Source organism: Schistocerca cancellata, chromosome 8 (assembly GCF_023864275.1).
Source record: "Schistocerca cancellata isolate TAMUIC-IGC-003103 chromosome 8, iqSchCanc2.1, whole genome shotgun sequence".
In the NCBI taxonomy this organism is placed as follows: Eukaryota; Metazoa; Arthropoda; class Insecta; order Orthoptera; family Acrididae; genus Schistocerca; species Schistocerca cancellata.
The window spans coordinates 96,950,696-96,971,609 of NC_064633.1; the positions used below are offsets into that span (position 1 = coordinate 96,950,696).

A 20,914-nucleotide genomic window follows, 5' to 3' on the forward strand; every position below is an offset into this window, starting at 1 on the left:
TCCTCCGTTATCTTCAATTTCTTCCCAGTTACATTTCTTAAACATATTTTCTCTGTCCAACTTCTGAATTTATTCTTTTTAGCGTTGCTCCACTGAACGTCTTACTTTCATTTCCCCAGTAAAGATCGCAGCCAAGTTAGCATAAAAGGAGAAAATAACGTATTAAGTACTATCGAGCAGGCTAAGCAGTCAGATACAGGACGAAAGCCGATGAGTTACTTGATGTAGAACCAACGTTATGTACCAGATGCTCTCTCTGCACTGGTGGAAAGAATGGAAGTGCATGACTGATATCGATGTATGAGACCATATGAAGTAATTTTACTACAAGTATAGATCACCAAAACAAAACTCAAGGGATATGTTCAAATATGAGATCATATCTAAGTGCGTTATTTTCTACAACTACCACTTGTCCTCAGCATCTGGTGTAATTACAGGTATATTATTTTATCCGCAATAGCTTCTTTCTCTTACGGGACACCTCGAGTTACTCTCACTTCCTACTTTAAAAAATTGTTTTAATGATTAAGCTTAAGTACTCTACAGTTAACTAGTTCTGTTTCTATGGGCACTGTAGTACAATATTGTCAAAAAATATACTCACCCGTAGGCGTCCCGCCCACCAGGCCGCTGCTTCGGGATTAGTGAAGTCGATGATACCAGCTTCTCCATTCCACCAGGTCGTGTTGGTGTAGCCATCAGTGTTATTCACGAAGTAACCACTGTCGAGAGCCTCGGTGTGGTAAGGTTCGCAGTCCAAGTTCACAAACGGATGCACCCAAAGCGTGACCCGGAATCCCAGCGCGTGTAGGTCGTCGACGAGAACCGTGATGTTCGGGAATTTTTCAGAGTCGAATGTCAGACTACCGTAACATATCTCCCACATGTCGTCGATCTCTATCTGGCTGTTGTTGAAACCGTGGGAGAGTATCTCTGACGCAAACTCCCTCACCGTCGCCTCATCAATGTTCCTCTTGTACCGCGCCCAAGTCGACCAAATGGGATATGTGACCATTCGCTCGTCTGGGATGCCTGAAGGCTTACCTAGGAAGTTTTCCACAGCATCCTCGTGGGCTTCTTGGGCATCGTCAAAATCACACACGTACAGCTCCATTACCATGTCCTTCCGGTCCACGGGATAAGGAGGTTTGTTCTCCGCGATTAGGCACAGCGAATCCTCTGACTCGTTTGTATTTTGATCGATAAAAAGCGGGACGTACGGCGGCACGTAGATGTAGGTGCCATCAGAGAACAACCAGTACCTCTCGGCAATGCCGACGTTGTCTTCCTGTTTAGTAACATACGAGTAGTGGCCGTACACGTCGTACTCTATGGGCCACGACTGGTTGTACTGTCCAGGACCGCCGTAGAGGTGACTGTCACAGTAACAGGTGCAGTACATCACCATGCCGGATGTCGAGTTGCTGGTGATATTCAAATGAAAGCAGTCACTGGCCCTGCCTCCATGCAGAACTGAGGTTATCGATTCGTAGATCTCGTAACAGTTTTCGTCAGAAGCGCTCAGGTGACAGGGCCTAAGCAAGTCCTCCTCATCACGGACTGAAACGTAACCAATGTCGTTGCTCTGCCCACCTGTAAAATGAAGGAAGACAGTATTTCTTTAGCTATAAAACGGAATTGGTGTAGCAGCAGAGGGGCCAATGATTAGCAAAATAATTCATATGCTCGAGCGCAAAATTCTTAGCGCAGCAGAACAGTGTCTGCAAGAAAACCGGACAATTCACGAAGACAATAATACCTATGGTCTATTTTCAAATGTGGGAAATTTGGCAGAGTTGTGATGGTAGCATTAGAATGCATGTGATTAAGTTCCAGTATGAGAAACGAGAGCAAAGTGTGAGATCTTAAAGCAGTAACCTACCTGTTCCATGGGAGCAGCAGGTTTTTATAAGTTGTTATTTTGTTGAGGAAGTGTTGGAGGCTATGAAACAAGTAATGTAAGAGGAACATTGCTGTGGAAGAGAAGCATAGTCGTATATATTTAATGAATGTACATGATGTATTAAATTGATTTGTTGAGGAGAATGGCGTTTTGAAAGAAGTTGTCATTTCTAGAGGGAAGATGTTATGCTACTGGAAGGCATCAGGATAATACACTGTAGAAGAATTCATTATTGAGATTGCATCAGTGTAACTGAAAGCTGGAGGGAAAAAGTGAGAGTAGAAAGCAGCGTAGATTATTATGTGCGAAGTGAGATGTTCAAATGTTCAAATGTGTGTGAAATCTTATGGGACTTAACTGGTAAGGTCATCAGTCCCTAAGCTTACACTACTTATTCTAAATTATCCTAAGGACAAACACACACACCCATGCCCGAGGGAGGACTCGAACCTCCGCCGGGACCAGCCGCACAGTCCATGAGTGCAGCGCCCTAGACCGCTCGGCTAATCCCGCGTGGCGTGAAGTGAGAGGTTACATTCAGGAACAGTATACCATTTCTCAGAAGTATATCGAAGTTCTGTCAAATAGAAATTTAGTGATGGAACAGAAGAAATGCAAAGATTTATCCTGATGTGAGAGTTCAGGAAAAGAAATGACCATTAAAAAAATCACAAACTAGCCGGTCCATAGAGATTATTCAACGTTATTCCTTTTTTGCTTGGGGACACACGTTGTTCAAAAGTTTTTGTCTGTGAGTAGAGTGAACGAGATAAGTTAGAATCCTCAAAGCAAGAAATAGAGGGGGGTATCTCGTAGCATGAGAACAAATTCAGCAAAGGATGCTTAATTTCAAGTAGATATGAGGTATCGTTGTAGCTGTTAATTTGTAGTTCAGGGTGTGACTGTAGTAGACTTATTGCATTAAAGTGACGGACAAATGTGCTCGTAAGATGAAGACTGCTGCTTAGAAACAGAGCAAAGGATGTTTTCAAAGAGAGTAAAGTGCGAGTATTTGTGACAGACAACTAAACTTTTAAAATGAAAAGACAAGGAAGAGGATGGTGAAAGGCACATATTTATACCCAGAAAACAGCGAAGGGAATGTTACTTGTGCTTACCAACTAGCGTAAATCCCTTCTAATTAATTGAATTTCTATGCGTTATAATATTCATTTCAATTTACATATATTTACTTCATTTCTTTTCGTTACTGTGTCTCGTTGACTTCCCGTACATAATGATACGTTTTTGTTGCTGGTATGTACGTAAACGCGAAAATGTAGCCAGAACATTCTCCAGAGATAATGCAGAAACATAAATACATCAAATTGAGGTCCGGAAGCTAACGAGTCGAAAGTTACAAGCAAAAATCCTTTTGATACATCTGACAATGGAATACATGTACCGGTACTGTTGTTGCGAAGATTGCAGGGTAGGCAACTTTCAGAGATGACAGTATGGATCAAAACACACGCTCTAAAATGCATACCTCAGGAAGTATGAGCGCTTGTTCATCTGCGTTACTGAGAAACACATCTCCTCTATTGAACAACAGCTCATAATTCTTAAGGAATGCGTTTTAGAGCACATGTTTACGAGACTTTTTTTTCTTGTTTTGTCCATACTAGCATCTAAGAAAAGTGCCTACCCTGTAATCTCAACAGCAATAGTACCGGTACATGTATTCCACTTTCAGAAGTACCAGAACGATCGTTGCTTATAACTTCAGACTCGGTCGTTTCTGGGCCAGAGCCCCGAACCTCAAATTGATTTATTTGTCCTTCCCCGCCGGCCGCGGTGGCTGTGCGGTTCTAGGCGCTCCAGTCCGGAACCGCGCTTCTGCTACGGTCGCAGGTTCGAATCCTGCTTCGGGTATGGGTGTGTGTGATGTCCTTAGGTTAGTTAGCTTTAAGTAGTTCTAAGTTCTAGGGGACTAATGACCACAGCAGTTGAGTCCCATAGTGCTCAGAGCCATTTGAACCATTTGTCCTTCCCCATCATCCCTGGTAGTTTGTAACATCGTGGAATCCTCCTGTATATACATCTATGTACAGGGTGAGTCAGGAGATAAGGTACATGTTTTGACGGATGATAGTACTGGTGATTCTGAACAAAAAATTTCTAATAAACGTATGCCCTTTTCTCAACCGTCTCCTGTAAACCAATGGGAACAGCTAGGAATGAGAAAGGGTTAGGTGACGGTAAACTAAGATACTGTTATGTTATGGTTTAATTGTGTACGTTTCCTCGCAGAAGATATACAAACAGTTCACCGTCAACTTCAATGCATGTTGAAGACAGGTGATGTGCCGCCGATCGGAGCTCAAGTTTGCCTTCCTTTACCTGGGGACATGCATGTAAAATACGAGCGAGAAGTTCCTCTCTTGCGTCCACTCTGCGCTTGTAGACGTCGCTGTTCAGCCACCATCAAAACAGTACCCCAATGGGGTAAGATCGGGTGACCTCGGTGGCCAAGCAGTGACTCCACGGCGACCGATCCAACGACCGGGATACGTTGCGTTGAGATACTGTGTCACTGGCCGTACGGAATGTGTTGGAACTCCGTCAGGCTGAAAGTAAATGCGAGCTCGTGTTGCCAAAGGGATATCCTCCACGTATTCTGGTACCACATTTTGAAGAAGCTCAAGATACCGTGTCCCAGTAACACGGGTATCTAAAACAACTGTACCGATGAGCTGGTCATCAATAATACCGCACCACACGTTGACTGAGAAACGTCGTTGAAAATTCGTTTCCGCAGTAGCGTGAAAATTTTCGTTTGCCCATACATGAGAGTAGCGCGTGTTGTTGATTCCGTTACGGGTAAATGTTGACTCATCAGTGAACAGAATACGTGGAATTAATCGACCATTGGCAATGATCCAGTGACAGAATTCTTGCCGGGCGGCAGCATCTCCTTCATGCAGATGTTGTACACTCTGCCGATGAAAGGGATACAGACCGTGCTCGTCTACTGTGCGTATCACTCGTGTTTATGGTATTCTAAGTTGGGCAGTAATTCTTCTAGAGCTAGTAGTAGAGTTGCGGCCCACCAGAGACAACATTTATCCTGGGAGGCGTACCACGCTCACGCAATCCGTGAAACACCCTGCTATCTGGCACTCTGTGATTCGGAAATGGTTGTTGGTATTCTCGCACAGCAGCTCTGGAATTCCCATTGGACAAACCATAGACAAACACCATGTCAGCATACTCTGCACGTGTGAACATCCGTGGCATTTTCACTACACAAAACTGTATTCGTTGTTCACTTAACAACACTGTAGAACCGTGCACTACGAAAAGCACTGTCCGACTGAGACGTGAGGTAGACAACTGCATCATGCGCAAGTGAACTGCGTTCGGACACGGTTAGTAAGGACCACGCTACACGTTTCCCGTTCCTAGTTGTTTTCATTGGTTTACTCGGAAACGGTTAAGAAAAGGGCATATGTTTATTAGGAGAGTTTTTGTTCAGTATCACCATTAGTGTACCTTTCCTCCTGACTCACCCTGTATATACAGGCACCGGCGCCTATTACTTCGAAACTCTGTAGCATAGTTGGATGAAGTTTCCGGACACGGGTTCCTATGCTCATTTAGTCCCTCAAGACATGTTAAATATATCGTCGAAGTATGTCTATGTAATTCTGAAACACCCTGTGTATATATAGTCTCTCTCTCTCTGTCCATCTTCTCCTTCACCTCCTCTCTGTCCTTCTCCTCCACTATCCTCCCCTTTCTCTATCCATCTCCTCCCCATCACTGCCTTTCTCTTCCCCTCCCTGTCTCTGTCCATGTCCTTCTCTTTCCTTTCTCTGTTAACCTCCTCTTCTCCCCTCTCCATTTCCCCATCCCCTCTCTCTGACGACGTCCTGCCTGTATCCGTCTCCTTGTCCCTCGCTGTCCAACTCCTCCTCACTCCTCCTCTCTCCAAGTTATCACAGCCACCCCAATACAAGGTTGGTGGTTCTTACCCTGACCGTATGGCTTTCCAGATCGTAACTAATAGATGTACTAAATTTGGCGGAAATCGTTTCACACGTTTAGTATGAGATTTATGCCCGTAGCTTTGCTCGCGTACGCATATGTCAAATATAGTTCATATAAAACATATTGCACACCTGTTTGTACACACATTTTCCTTTACGTCTAGCGAATTTCGTCCTTCAGATTATCTTCGCGTAGTTCAATGTTTATGACATTGTATCTCCCGACGAATGGACTGAAGAATAGTATAATGTAGCAGATATATCCAGATATATCCTGTGAAATATTTTATGTATACAGTAGGTAGTAAAGAAGTAATAAATTTATACGTCATGCATGATGTTGCAGTTTTCCACGCATCTCGTTGTTTATGGGGTCATATTTCATAAACTATGTGTTGCACTATGACATATTTTTTTAGGTGCATTCAGCTGCATATGTGTAAAACGCCTTTGAAATGTGTTGCGTATGGAGGTAGTAGTAAAGAAGTAATAAATTGAAACGTCATTCTTCAAGCGGCATTTTTAATGTCTGAATAGCGAAAAAGTAGTAAGCGACAAACTTTTTTACTTTTATCCTTTTTTGAAGGTTGTCTGTGAAAAAATTTTCGTCAGGGTTTAAAATTATGTGTAAAGTCTGTTGCAAGTCATTAAGTGCTCTCGTTCTCAAATTCTGAATGTCTGAAGTATGGGTATCCGCGAGTTGTGGTCTACACTGCTTTTTACCCCCAAGCCCACGCCCTTTGATGGGTAGACGGTTCTTACCTCACAGCGATTCTTTCCAGGCAATAAGTGATCTGTGTACCAAATTTGGTTCAAATCAGTCAAGTGGTTTAGAAGGAAACGAGGAATACGTGCCTACATACATACATACACTGAAGAGCCAAAGAAACTGGTACACCTTCCGAATATAATGTAGGGACCCTGTGAGCACGCAGATGTGCCGCATCACTACGTAACATGGACTCGACTAATGTCTGAAGTAGTGCTGGAGGGAATTGACACCATGAATCCTGTAGGGCTCTCCATAAATCCGTAAGAGTACATGGGGGTGGAGATCTCTTCTGAACAGCACGTTGAAAGGCATCCCAGATATGCTCAATAATGTTCATGTCTGAGGAGTTTGGTGGCCAGCGGAAGTGTTTAAACTCAAAAGAGTGTTCCTGGAGCCACACTGTAGAATTCTGGAAGTGTAGGGTGTGGCATTGTCCTGCTGGAATTGCCCAAGTTCGTCGGAATGCACAATGGACATGAATGGATGCAGGTGATCAGACAAGATGCTTACGTACGCGTCACCTATCAGAGTCCTATCTAAACGGATCAGGGTCCCATATCACTCCAACTGCACACGCCCCATACCATTATAGAGCCTCCGCCAGCTTGAACAGTCCCTTGCTGACAAGCGGGGCCCATGGATTCATGTGGTTGTACCCATACCCGTACACGTCAGTCCACTCGATACAATTTGAAACGAGACTCGTTTATCCAGCAACGTGTTCCCAGTCACCAACAGTCCAATGAAGGGGCCCAGGCGAGGCGTAAGGCTTTTTGCCGTACAGTCATCAAGGGTACACCAGTGACCCTAGGCTGCGAAAGCCCATATCGATGATGTTTCGTTAAATGGTTCGCACGCTAACACTTGTTGATGGCGCACCATTGAAATCTGCAGCAATTTGTGGAAGGATTGCACTTCTGTGACGTTGAACGATTCTCCTCAGTCGTCGTTGATGTTGTTCTTGCAGGATCTTTTTCCGGCCTCAGCGATATCGAAGGTTTGATGTTTTACCGTATTCTTAATATTGACGGGGTTCATTCGTGGGGAAATCCCGACTTCATCGCTATCTCGGAGATGCTGTATCCCATCACTCGTGCGCCGACTATAACACCACGTTCAAATTCACTTAAATGTTGGTAACCTGTCATTGTAGCAGCACTAACCGATCTAACAATTGCGCTATACACTTGTTTTCTTGTATAGGCGTTGCAGTCCGCAGCACCATATTTACCATTTTACATATGTCTACAATTGAATACGCATGGCTATACCAGTTTCTTTGGCCCTTCAGTGTACGTACATACACATGTATATAAACCTGTTTTTATAATATGTATTGATTTTTTCTATGGCTTTCATGTATTTCTGAAACTTTTTGCCACAGACTTGCGAAAGTCTTGATATTCCGTATCTTTTAGTAGGTGATACTAGTTATGTGGACTGATAAGGTAAGGAATGAAGAGATTCTGCACAGAATCGGAGAGGAACGGAATATGTGGAAAACACTGACAAGGAGAAAGGACAGGGTGATAGGACATCCGTGAAGACATCAGGGAATGACTTCCATGGTACTAGAGGGAACCGTAGAGGGCAAAAACTATTGAGGGATGGCACGGAAGAGGTATACCTGGCGGGCTGCAGCAAACCAGTCAGAAGACTGATGACTCAAAAAAACCTAGTCGTGTATGTAAGTTGTTTTTTTTTTAATTTCTCAGAATGGCGATCTTTGGTCATTTTGTGGATAAAGCTATAAATAGCGTACACAGATCCGGGTTTAGGGACGTATGTGACAATGGCTACATAGCATGCAGATCATCGCTGTGAGACGAACGTAGAGTGCAACTATTGGCTATGGGTGGAAACACAATGTGGGATGTTATTTGTGAACCACTGCGACGTAAATGCAACAAATTTAGTTGCTGTTAAAATTTGCAGTATTTAAGATGGGAGCTGTGTAATGTACCCGACGACAGGGCCTGTCCACTCCACTCCCAGCCACTGGCCTCTGTGGGAGGAAAGGAGGCGCCAACTGACCAAAGAGATACGAATGATGCATATTTATGCGGTGTCTGTTCCTTTGGACACGTCCTAAAGAAAAGACACCGCACATACACGGCTATCAGAAACAGAATGGAAAGTTTGTAAGGATGTTGCAGGGTAGGTTGTGCTGTGAAATAAAGGGTAAGAAAAAAAATTCGATACGTAGCACCGTTTAACTTCTAACAGCCGTGTACCGCAAGTCTCTAGAGGAACGGAAGGTTCCAAATGATTGATTGGAAAAGAGCACAGGTAGTCCCAGTCTTCAAGAAGGGTCGTCGAGCAGATGCGCAAAACTATAGACCTATATCTCTGACGTCGATCTGTTGTAGAATTTTAGAACATGTTTTTTGCTCGAGTATCATGTCGTTTTTGGAAACCCAGGATCTACTATGTAGGAATCAACATGGATTCCGGAAACAGCGATCGTGTGAGACCCAACTCGCTTTATTTGTTCATGAGACCCAGAAAATATTAGATACAGGCTCCCAGGTAGATGCTATTTTCCTTGACTTCCGGAAGGCGTTCGATACAGTTCCGCACTGTCGCCTGATAAACAAAGTAAGAGCCCACGGAATATCAGACCAGCTGTGTGGCTGGATTGAAGAGTTTTTAGCAAACAGAACACAGCATGTTGTTATCAATGGAGAGACGTCTACAGACGTTAAAGTAACCTCTGGCGTGCCACAGGGGAGTGTTATGGGACCATTGCTTTTCACAATATATATAAATGACCTAGTAGATAGTGTCGGAAGTTCCATGTGGCTTTTCGCGGATGATGCTGTAATATACAGAGAAGTTGCAGCATTAGAAAATTGTAGCGAAATGCAGGAAGATCTGCAGCGGATAGGCACTTGGTGCAGGGAGTGGCAACTGACCCTTAACATAGACAAATGTAATGTATTGCGAATATATAGAAAGAAGTATCCTTTATTGTATGATTATATGATAGCAGAACAAACACTGGTAGCAGTTACTTCTGTAAAATATCTGGGAGTATGCGTGAGGAACGATTTGAAGTGGAATGATCATATAAAATTAATTGTTGGTAAGGCGGGTACCAGGTTGAGATTCATTGGGAGAGTCCTTAGAAAATTTAGTCCCTCAACAAAGGAGGTGGCTTACAAAACACTCGTTCGACCTATACTTGAGTATTGTGCATCAGTGTGGGATCCGTACCAAATCGGGTTGACGGAGGAGATAGAGAAGATCCAAAGAAGAGCGGCACGTTTCGTCACAGGGTTATTTGGTAACCGTGATAGCGTTACGGAGATGTTTAACAAACTCAAGTGGCAGACTCTGTAAGAGAGGCGCTCTGCATCGCGGTGTAGCTTGCTCGCCAGGTTTCGAGAGGGTGCGTTTCTGGATGAGGTATCGAATATATTGCTTCCCCCTACTTATACCTCCCGAGGAGATCACGAATGTAAAATTAGAGAGATTCGAGCGCGCACGGAGGCTTTCAGACAGTTGTTCTTCCCGCGAACCATACTGGAACAAGAAAGGGAGGTAATGACAGTGGCACGTAAAGTGCCCTCCACCACACACCGTTGGGTGGCTTGCGGAGTATAAATGTAGTAGTAGTAATTAGCATTGAAGTTAGCCAATCAGGCCGTTTAGCGCGCGAATTCAAGCTGGCCACCACATACGCTTAGTGTCAGTTGTTCTCACCGAGTAAACGATAGCGAAGGAGGCTGCTCAGCGTTTGGCTCGGGTTTCATCGTTACTACAGCCCAATGTCCATTTTTTGTGCAGTCCTGTTGTTCGGTTTTAGGAAACCAGACGAAAAAGCCTTAGGTGACACCGTCTCTGGGGGGGCCACCTGAATTTGCACGTGCTACGGCCTGATTGGCTAACTTCAACCCTAATTAACTCGTAAACGGCGCAACGTACCGAACGTTTTTCTGAACAGCTATTTCTCAGCACAACGTACCCTGCAACACTCTTACAAGCCCTTCACACTGTTTCTAACCACCCCGCATACAACTAGGCCGAGACGGCCCAACAACCCCTTCAGTACAGATGCACCAACTCGATCGAACTCTTACAGAAATCAGCAGAGCGCAGCGAGTAACGAGGATATCAGGCAGCAGCGCTACATCAAGTAGTACGTGGACAGCTTACAGTTTTGAATCGGTCAGAGACCTTGTCCGGATGGACGAGGTGCTCAAGGCGACAGGTCACGAGAAACGGAAAAATCTGGGTTCGAGTCTACATCTAAATCTACATCCATACTCCGCAAGCCACCTGACGGTGTGTGGCGGAGGGTACCTTGAGTACCTCTATCGGTTCTCCCTTCTATTCCAGTCTCGTATTGTTCGTGGAAAGAAGGATTGTCGGTATGGCTCTGTGTGGGCTCTAATCTCTCTGATTTTATCCTCATGGTCTCTTCGCGAGATATGCGTAGGAGGGAGCAATATACTGCTTGACTCTTCGGTGAAGGTATGTTGTCGAAACTTCAACAAAAGCCCGTACCGAGCTACTCAGCGTCTCTCCTGCAGAGTCTTCCACTGGAGTCTATCTATCATCTCCGTAACGCTTTCGCGATTACTAAATGATCCTGTAACGAAGCGCGCTGCTCTCCGTTGTATCTTCTCTATCTCTTCTATCAACCCTATCTGGTACAAATCCCACACTGCTGAGCAGTATTCAAGCAGTGGGCGAACAAGCGTACTGTAACCTACTTCCTTTGTTTTCGGATTGCATTTCCTTAGGATTCTTCCAATGAATCTCAGTCTGGCATCTGCTTTACCGACGATCAACATTATATGATCATTCCATTTTAAATCACTCCTAATGCGTACTCCCAGATAATTTATGGTATTAACTGCTTCCAGTTGCTGACCTGCTATTTTGTAGCTAAATGATAAAGGATCTATCTTTCTGTCTATTCGCAGTACATTACACTTGTCTACATTGAGATTCAATTGCCATTCCCTGCACCATGCGTCAATTCGCTGCAGATCCTCCTGCATTTCAGTACAGTTTTCCATTGTTACAACCTCTCGATATACTACAGCATCATCTGCAAAAAGCCTCAGTGAACTTCCGATGTCATCCACAAGGTCACTTATGTATATTATGAATAGCAACGGTCCTATGACACTCCCCTGCGGCACACCTGAAATCACTCTTACTTCGGAAGACTTCTCTCCATTGAGAATGACATGCTGCGTTCTGTTATCTAGGAACTCTTCAATCCAATCACACAATTGGTCTGATAGTCCATATGCTCTTACTTTGTTCATTAAACGACTGTGGGGAACTGTATCGAACGCCTTGCGGAAGTCAAGAAACACGGCATCTACCTGTGAACCCGTGTCTGTGGCCATCTGAGTCTCGTGGACGAATAGCGCGAGCTGGGTTTCACATGACCGTCTTTTTCGAAACCCATGCTGATTCCTACAGAGTAGATTCCTAGTCTCCAGAAAAGTCATTATACTCGAACACAATACGTGTTCCAAAATTCTACAACTGATCGACGTTAGAGATATAGGTCTATAGTTCTGCACATCTGTTCGACGTCCCTTCTTGAAAACGGGGATGACCTGTGCCCTTTTCCAATCCTTTGGAACGATACGCTCTTCTAGAGACCTACGGTACACCGCTGCAAGAAGGGGGGCAAGTTCCTTCGCGTACTCTGTGGAAAATTGAACTGGTATCCCATCAGGTCCAGAGGCCTTTACTCTTTTGAGCGATTTTGTTTCTCTATCCCTCTGTCTATTTCGATATCTGGTCCAGCACAAATTTTAAACTTTCCCTTTAGTATGTTTCAGTGCCCCGTAGAAGCTAACGTCATTATTTCCTCTGGATCCAAAAATTATGGACGTTTGCAATCCACAAATGACTAGATGATATACTCTTAATGAAATGGATGACGTCTGTATTACATTGAGCCATGCTACTGCTCGCGATGGTGCTGTTGTAGATTTCCGTCCTCTGTTGGAGGCCAGATTGTATCGTTTAGTTGACGTGGTTACGGTTGTTTGTGTTCTTCTTGTGTTGACTGGCGCCACTTCGGTTTCGCAACAGTTGCCTGTCCGCTAGTGGCAGCAGCAGCGTTATCGATGTGTAGTAACCGTGGCCCTATCTTTGGGGTGACGTCGTTGTTCTTCCGGGTTGTGTGAGTGAGCAGTTCGGTTGGGGACTCCGGAGGAACCAAGATGGCAGTGCAAGAACGCCGGAACTGCTGGCGGCACGCATGGACTGCTGGATGGAAGGGCTGTGGTCGCGAGGGTACACGATCTAGTCGTCAACCGGATCCAACAAGCTTTAAGTTGATTTCAATCCTAGCACTGAAACCTCCACAATTGTGAGATCTCGCGATTCTCCAGTTACTTGGGTTCGTGTTGCTGCTCACAGTGTCGCCAAGACGAAGAGCAGCGAGTGGAGTGATTGGGGAAGGCGGTATTGTTCCTGCCTGGTGTCCGTTTACGCCCCAGTGACCTGCCCTGGAGGTTAGTGCATGTAACGGCAGTGTACGTTTCCTCGCCTGGCCGCTGCTGTCCAGTAAGGTGTGTAGTTTTGACAGTTTCCTTGATTTGTAGGTTGGCTTGTGTTTCTTCATCTCTGGTAGTAGTGGTTCCTTTCTTCTTTAGGACGCTCTAAACACAACATTCTGAGGACTTAGTGCTGACCACCGGTTCCGGCTATGGCGTGGTGTTCCATCGTTGCATTCGTTATCGGACGTTAGGTAGCTTCAGCAGATTGTTATTAGTCATTCGTTAGACTTCCACTAGTCTGAGTTACCATCTTGTGAAGTGAATGCAACTCTTAGCTGCCTTTCTCATCGCTCGCGAAAGTGTTTTTGGCCTGACCTTCTCAGAGGTCGATTCCTGGAGCACCGTATGTGACTAGCCCTTGTGTTTTATTATTGGGTTATTATTTTATTATTGCATTACCAAGTTACCATCATTTGTCTCACCTGTTTGGTGATCAGTTGCTTGTCCTTTCGAATTAACCTTGTTATTATATTTGCTGTTTTATTGTATGTTTCTAAACTTTTTAATATTCTTGGTGTAAGAGCAAGTTTAAACATTTGTACTACCAAGTTAACTCTCATTTTGTCTCACCTGTTTGGTAATCAGTTGCCTGTCTTTTAAATTAACTTTGCTATTGCCTTGCTATTTGACAGGATGTTTGTTAAATTTTTTTAATAATTGCCATTCTTGGCGTTAAAGGGCTTCAGCCGTGACTGTCGCTATTTGTCTTAAAATTCTAATGCGGCAATGGTATTTAGCAGTTAACCTTTAAGACCTTGGTGATTTGTATTCAGTTTTTTAATAACTGTAGTTTGTAATTGCAACAAGTTAAACATTCTTAATTTATGGCCATTAAGACCTTCAGCAGTGAAACAATTCTTAAAATATTGACATTATTTTAGTTTGTTGTTAATTTTAAATAAATTGTGTGTGATAAAAAGAAAAGCAAACCAATAGTAACTGATTACGGCCCTGTCGACAATCGTAACCTAATTCTGCCTTCCTTGACCACCAGGTCTCATACATATCTGATCTCATATGGCACTTGGCTTTCAGAGATGTGGTATGGGATGTTAATCTCAGCTTGTATGGTAACTTCTGTACACTATCCCATGTTTTAAATAAAATGTAAATTACGGGGTTCCATTTTCATTTCTGCTAACCACTATAGAGTGTGCTATGTTTAGACAGAGAGTTGGGATTGTCTCTCGTGACAACCATGGAGATGAGGGATAATTTGTGTGTTGGCAGCTTGGCAGTTTTTCTCCTTTATTGTTAGTCCATCCCCCCCCCCTTGCTCCATGTGGACGTGGCGGTGCTCTGGCAGCTGTACAAATAACATGCTCCTCAGCGATTAGAAAGTAGCCCTATCTTAGATGCTAACACACAAAGAAACAAGGAGACATATGTACTATGAATGTAAATGCCCCCACTGCGGACTCCTAACTAAGGTACGAGCATATGGGATTGGTTCCCAAGTATGTGAGTGGCTCGAAGACTTCCTAAGTAATAGAACACAGTGCGTTGTCCACGATGGTGAGTGTTCATCGGAGGTGGGGGTATCATCTGGAGTGCCCCAGGGAAGTGTGGTAGGTCCACTGTTGTTTTCCATCTACATAAATGATCTTTTGGATGGAGTGGATAGCAATGTGCGGCTGTTTGCTGATGAAGCAGTGGTGTACGGGAAGGTGTCGACGAGTGACTGTAGGAGGATACAAGATGACTTGGACAGGATTTGTGATTGGTGTAAAGAATGGCAGCTAACTCTAAACATAGATAAATGTAAATTAATGTAGATGAATAGGAAAAAGAATCCTGTAATGTTTGAATACTCCATTAGTAATGTAGCACTCGACACAGTCACGTCGATTAAATATTTGGGCGTAACGTTGCAGAGCGATATGAAGTGGGGCAAGCATGTAACGGCAGTTGTGGGGAAGGTAGATAGTCGTCTTCGGTTCATTGGTAGAACTTTAGGAAGATGTGGTTCATCTGTAAAGGAGGCCGCTTATAAAACACTAATACGACCTATTCTTGACTACTGCTCGAGCGTTTTGGATCCCTATCAGGTCGGATTGAGGGAGGACATAGAGGCGGGCTGCTAGATTTGTTAGTGGTAGGTTTGATCATCACGCGAGTGTTACGGAAATGCTTCAAGAACTCGGGTGGCAGTCTCTAAAGGGAAGGAGGCGTTCTTTTCGTGAATCGCTATTGAGGAAATTTAGAGAACCAGCATTTGAGGCTGACTGCAGTACAATTTTACTGCCACCAACTTACATTTCGCGGAAAGACCACAAAGATAAGATAAGAGAGATTAGTGCTCTTACAGAGGCATATAGGCAATCATTTTTCCCTCGTTCTGTATGGGAGTGGAACAGGGAGAGAAGATGCTAGTTGTAGTACGAGGTACCATCCGCCACGCACCGTATGGTGGATTGGGGAGTATGTATGTAGATGTAGATATAGATAAAATTATTTGGAAAGGTGACATGAGTGGGAGAGAGATCAATAACATAGTGCTACCTTCATGAATTGTTGAAAAATAGTGATAAAAATGTGGGCAGAAAGCACAATTAAAAACACTTGAGGAATACTTGACGAACCAACACATGAAGGAACACTTGAAAAACGTGAACGAGTAAGATACAATGACCATTAAAAACGGAACACCGTGCGCTTTTCCTAAAATTGGAAAAGGACCTTTGACCTGTGGCATTGCATTGTACATGAAAAAGAAGTGAGAGTATGGAGGGAGATAGGTGAGTGGTGGTAATGAGGATGGAGAAACGGTAAGACGTGATGACAAGACAGATGTGGCTGTGGGGAACAAGGAGAGAGGGGATAAGATGTGGTAGGAGGGAAGAGCAGGGTGAGTCCTGGGTGGAGGGGGGAGGGGAGGGGGGATAGGGTAGGATGTATCCAGAGTTGGTAGGACGGGTAAGTGTGGTAACTGAGTCGTATAATCGTATATTTTGCATGGTATATATTGAATTAAGACCCGTTCCATTGAATCTTTTTATCACTGATGCTAGTGGAGTGCGAGTTGTTGTGTACAGGTTGGCTCTTTCAGATAGGCTTTATCATTCCAAGGTATGGACTCTCATGATTGTTTAGCCTCCATGCAAGCTCTCAAAATTGCCTCTGCAATGTGCTGCCATCTCACGGGAGAAAGTTGTATCTGTTACATGCAATGTCTACTCATCTGAACAGGAGTCGGGGGCAGCAGTTGCCGTCTGGCTGCGAGGGGGTACAAGACCAGACAGATGAGCAATGTGGTGGTTCCCGGGTTCGATTCCCGGCGGGGTCAGGGATTTTCTCTGCCTCGTGATGGCTGGGTGTTGTGTGCTGTCCTTAGGTTAGTTAGGTTTAAGTAGTTCTAAGTTCTAGGGGACTGATGACCATAGATGTTAAGTCCCACAGTGCTCAGAGCCAATGTGGTGCTCGGTGGACATTGCGAGCGGCCGTTGAGCAAAGGTCCACCAGCCAGCTGCAGCAGCCCGTACATCAGGACTGTGTAATGTAGCGATCTTTTGGTAGTGAGTGCTGGTGACAACGTTGGTGGGTAGCGCTCGCTGGTTGCAGTGAATGTTTATAATAAAGATCTCATATCTGTTCCATTCCTTCCTAAAGTTCAGGCCGTAAAACGTGGCTGCATAAATAAACGCCAGTAGCAATTGTTAAGCAGGGAGCCATGGGATATCAGTGTAATTTGTTTATAAAAATGAATCCCGCGTTTCCATAGGAATTACATAGGAAGGTGAACTTCGTTTGAAAAATGAAACCCAACACCTGCACAGTGTAATTATTACACAGAAAGAGTACAGGTGAAGAACAGACAAAATGACCACTCGATGTTTCTGCAGTTTTTTTTTTTAGCGAAGTTGTAGTGGATGTAGGAATTCCAAAACCGCGGGGTTGTAGTCACACTATGCTCCTACCTGCCTGCCCTTTTTTTTTCATTCACACCTAATTAATCAATAATCCGAAAAATATTCGATAGGCCATTGTGGCCACTCCGCTACAGAATGCTAAATAAATTGACAAACATAATTCTAACGCTGAAAAATTTGTGAAAGAAAAAACAACTTATTTGTAGTACAAATTACATAATGAGAGGAAAATATTTATTACATAATATTATTGCTATTTTTGATCAAGAAAAATATTTTATTGCTACTGAGAGAAAGTAAAGTAAACCGATTTCAGAAATTTTTGGCACAGTTTTCTTAAAATAACCACCAGTAGCAGCGTACTAGGGGTGGGCCCAAACTGCAAATCCTGGGCATTTGAACACAACCTCAATGTTGGAAACTTTATCCGGAAACCAGCAACCTCCCCCTTTCCACGCATTCTGGTCTCCTTACTAAAACTGTGCTTGAGGTTATCCTCTCGCACTGTTCACATGTTGCACAATGCACATTCTTAGCTGGTACTCCGAAAAAAGTATATTCCAACAACAGGAGATGATGGTAAATTTCCTTTCCTTGTTTTGATGTAAAAATATCCGAAACCCTCCACATACCTTCTTGTCATTTTTCAATAATTATTAACATAAGAAAAAATAAAAGTGGATAAAAAGGTTAATTTAGGGTGAGTATACTGGCTACTTGCTGCTCGCTGTGTCCACCTGACGCCCTTCCACAAAAGCTGTTTACAGCAGGCGATAGCCTGGAGTGTAGCAATCGTCGACACTGTCGATACATAACCACTATTTCAACGCAAAAGTGTTACAAAAATGCAATTTGTTATGCAAATTTGCATTAATGTTTTGAATAAAGAACTTACCTTTGATCAGAGCGTCTCAAAAACACTCAAAACATCGCCACAAGACAGTGCCATATGCTGGATCCTTCAAATGGCCAAACGTATCTGAGTAGGATTCGAATGAACCTTTGTGCAATTTCTCTAAGATTGCAGCTCTATACACACTGACAAATTGAAATGGCAACTATGTCCAGACTGGCAAGTATGCTTCCCTTCCCTACATTCTTTAAATTGTGCACTAAAAGTAGGCAGTATTTGTTTTTAACAAGTAAACTAACCTAAATTTTTTAAAATTTCATTCAAATTTATAGTTATCACTGCGCTGGATAAATAAGCGATGCAATATGCAAGCTATCTCACTTGGACCTGGCCGAGCGGTTCTCGGCGCTTCAGACCGGAACCGCGCGACTGCTACGGTCGCAGGTTCGAATCCTGCCTCGAGCATGGATGTGTGTGATGTCCTTAGGTTAGTTAGATTTAAGTAGTTCTAAGTTCTAGGGGACTGATGACCTTAGATGTTAAGTCCCATAGTGCTCCGAGCCATTTGAACCATTTTTCACTTGGACCTTTTTAAATTTCGCACCATTTTTACACTGGGCTAAGTCCACTGCAACGTAATGGTGTTGGACTTTTCTTGAGCAACCAAAACTGATTGTAGCAGCCATATTGGGTCCTCTATTGTACTCATCAAGATAAGTGTGACGTAAATTTAGAGTCAGCCATCTTGTGTAAAAAATTGCAGTGACGAAGATAACAGTGGCACAAATATGTACAAGCAGGTATCTTGGACTGTAATAATTACGCAATAAATTTGATCATCTACAGTTAGAGATCTGGATTGGCGTAATTCAGTATGAAACAGTGTTCTTATTGATGTTCCTACTATTTCGATTCATATTCTAAGTAAAATGCATAAAGTACCAGTGTCCTTATGGTTTGTTGAGAGTAATCATTTTTGGGGTAAGACGGCAGGAGTTAAAAGTATTGAACTGTAAATCTGCTTTTGAGAATTTCTCTCTTACTAGGAAATTAGATATTATACTCAGTTAAGAATCCAGAATGTAATACTACAGATGCAAAATTTTACTAAGGCCTAAAAGGTTATTCTTTTAATAACAGCTTTTACAATTATTAGTTTATTTAACAACTTAAGTTTAGAACAAGGAAATTAGGGTTTATTTAAACATTAACCCTAACATTAAGATTATAGCTGCTGTAAATAAATCTTGATTACTGAGGTTTAATTCTTCTCCATCATGAATATTTTGTAGAATGTTCGGTGAGATGCAGAACTCTAATTTTTATGTAACAGTATAATGTAATAATTGTTCGCAATACTACAATTTTTATTAAAATTCTTAAATTTTTTCAGTAAGTTTTAGTAAAAATTCAAGTAAAGAATGTAGTGCAACTAATGTAATAGTGACAAGAATTTAATTACTGTTTTTATATTGCTTGCAGGGTGACGATGAGTTATAAAAACTTTATTCGTTCAAATAATATAAGTATAATTAGTCTTGCTAACTAATAAATAATGAAATATAGTTGTATATGGTTCTCTGTTAGCAGTCTTTCAGCAATGAACGTTGAGCATTTGAGTATGATGGCAACTGATTAATTGTGGGTACATTGATTGATTTAAAAAACAAACAGAAAATTTAAAGCAATGTAATGTTGTGATCGAAATTTTATGTTATGCTACATCTACTTTTATACATGGAAATTTAGGTTTAAGAACCAATTATGGCTATAGATCATCGAATTTGAGAGCGATTCTTTAGTGAGAATCAGAACACGTGGCCACGCAACAACAGCTCGTGGGACATTAGGACAAAACGAAATGTTGAACGTTACTTGGGTCGGAGCCAGTTCACAAGTAACGTTCAACGTTTCAGACTCCCTTTTGGCCCATATTTGCGTGCAGCCAGAAGAAGCCGGTAGAACAAAACAGCGGCAAGCTATTCGACGTTTTGTCTTTTCTGAATGTATGATAATTAATTGAAACCCTCAGCTGCTGACAGGTGTTGTTGACATACCTCGATGGGAACTCGAACCCGGGATCTCCTGCTTACATGGCAGACGCTCTATCCATGTGAGCCACCGAGGACACAGATGAATAGCGCGACTGCAGGGACTTATCCCTTGCACGCTTCCCGTGAGACCCACATTCCCAACTGTCCACAATCCACATACGTAATGTTCCTAATATATAAGAATTTATTAAGCTACTTATGAAGCTTACGTGTAGCTAGTGTCAATGGTTCAAATGGTTCTGAGCACTATGGGACTTAACTTCTGAGGTCATCAGTCCCTTAGAACTTAGAACTACTTAAACCTAACTAACCTAACGACCTCATACACATCCATGCCCGAGGCAGGATTCGAACCTGCGACCGTAGCGGTCACGCGGTTCCAGACTGTAGCGCCTAGAACCGCTCGGCCACCCCAGCCGGCAGCTAGTGTCGTAATTCTATTTAGAGTTGGTCTATAATGTAAGGTATGGTCTACAGTTTTACGTTTCAAGCATGTTTTAAATAAGCGTACAGAATCTCAGTGTCACTGAAACTGTTAAGAGACTCACTCCTGTTGGACGACAACAGCAGCAGATGACCGCTGTCACTGTAGTGGGTGCTGAGGTCGGCAGCGGCGACTTGCAACAGCAGCACCAATAACAGCAGAGGTGCCATCCAGCCAACTGGAAAACAATAGTTTGCAACGATTGAATGTTATCGCTGCCCCTCTCTTCACTCCTATTTTACGCTTTAACATAAACCTGCACTGTTCTTATACTTACTATGTATCAAACTTTTATCATGCAAGAATCACTGAAATAAATTACGACCCTGTTGCACGAAACATGAGAACGAGGTATCTTAATCGTAGTAAGACTACACCTTTTGTCATCTCTGCACTTCATGTGTGAAGAATGCTACGTACATTAGTTTAATTAAGACATTTTACGTTT

At 43.1% G+C, this 20,914-nt stretch overlaps 1 pseudogene; it reads right to left on the reverse strand.

The window, feature by feature from the left end:
* The window catches only part of LOC126094506 (myogenesis-regulating glycosidase-like), a 49,552-nt pseudogene extending 28,912 nt beyond the window's left edge, over nt 1-20,640 (reverse strand).
* Between the last annotated feature and the right edge of the window lie 274 nt (nt 20,641-20,914).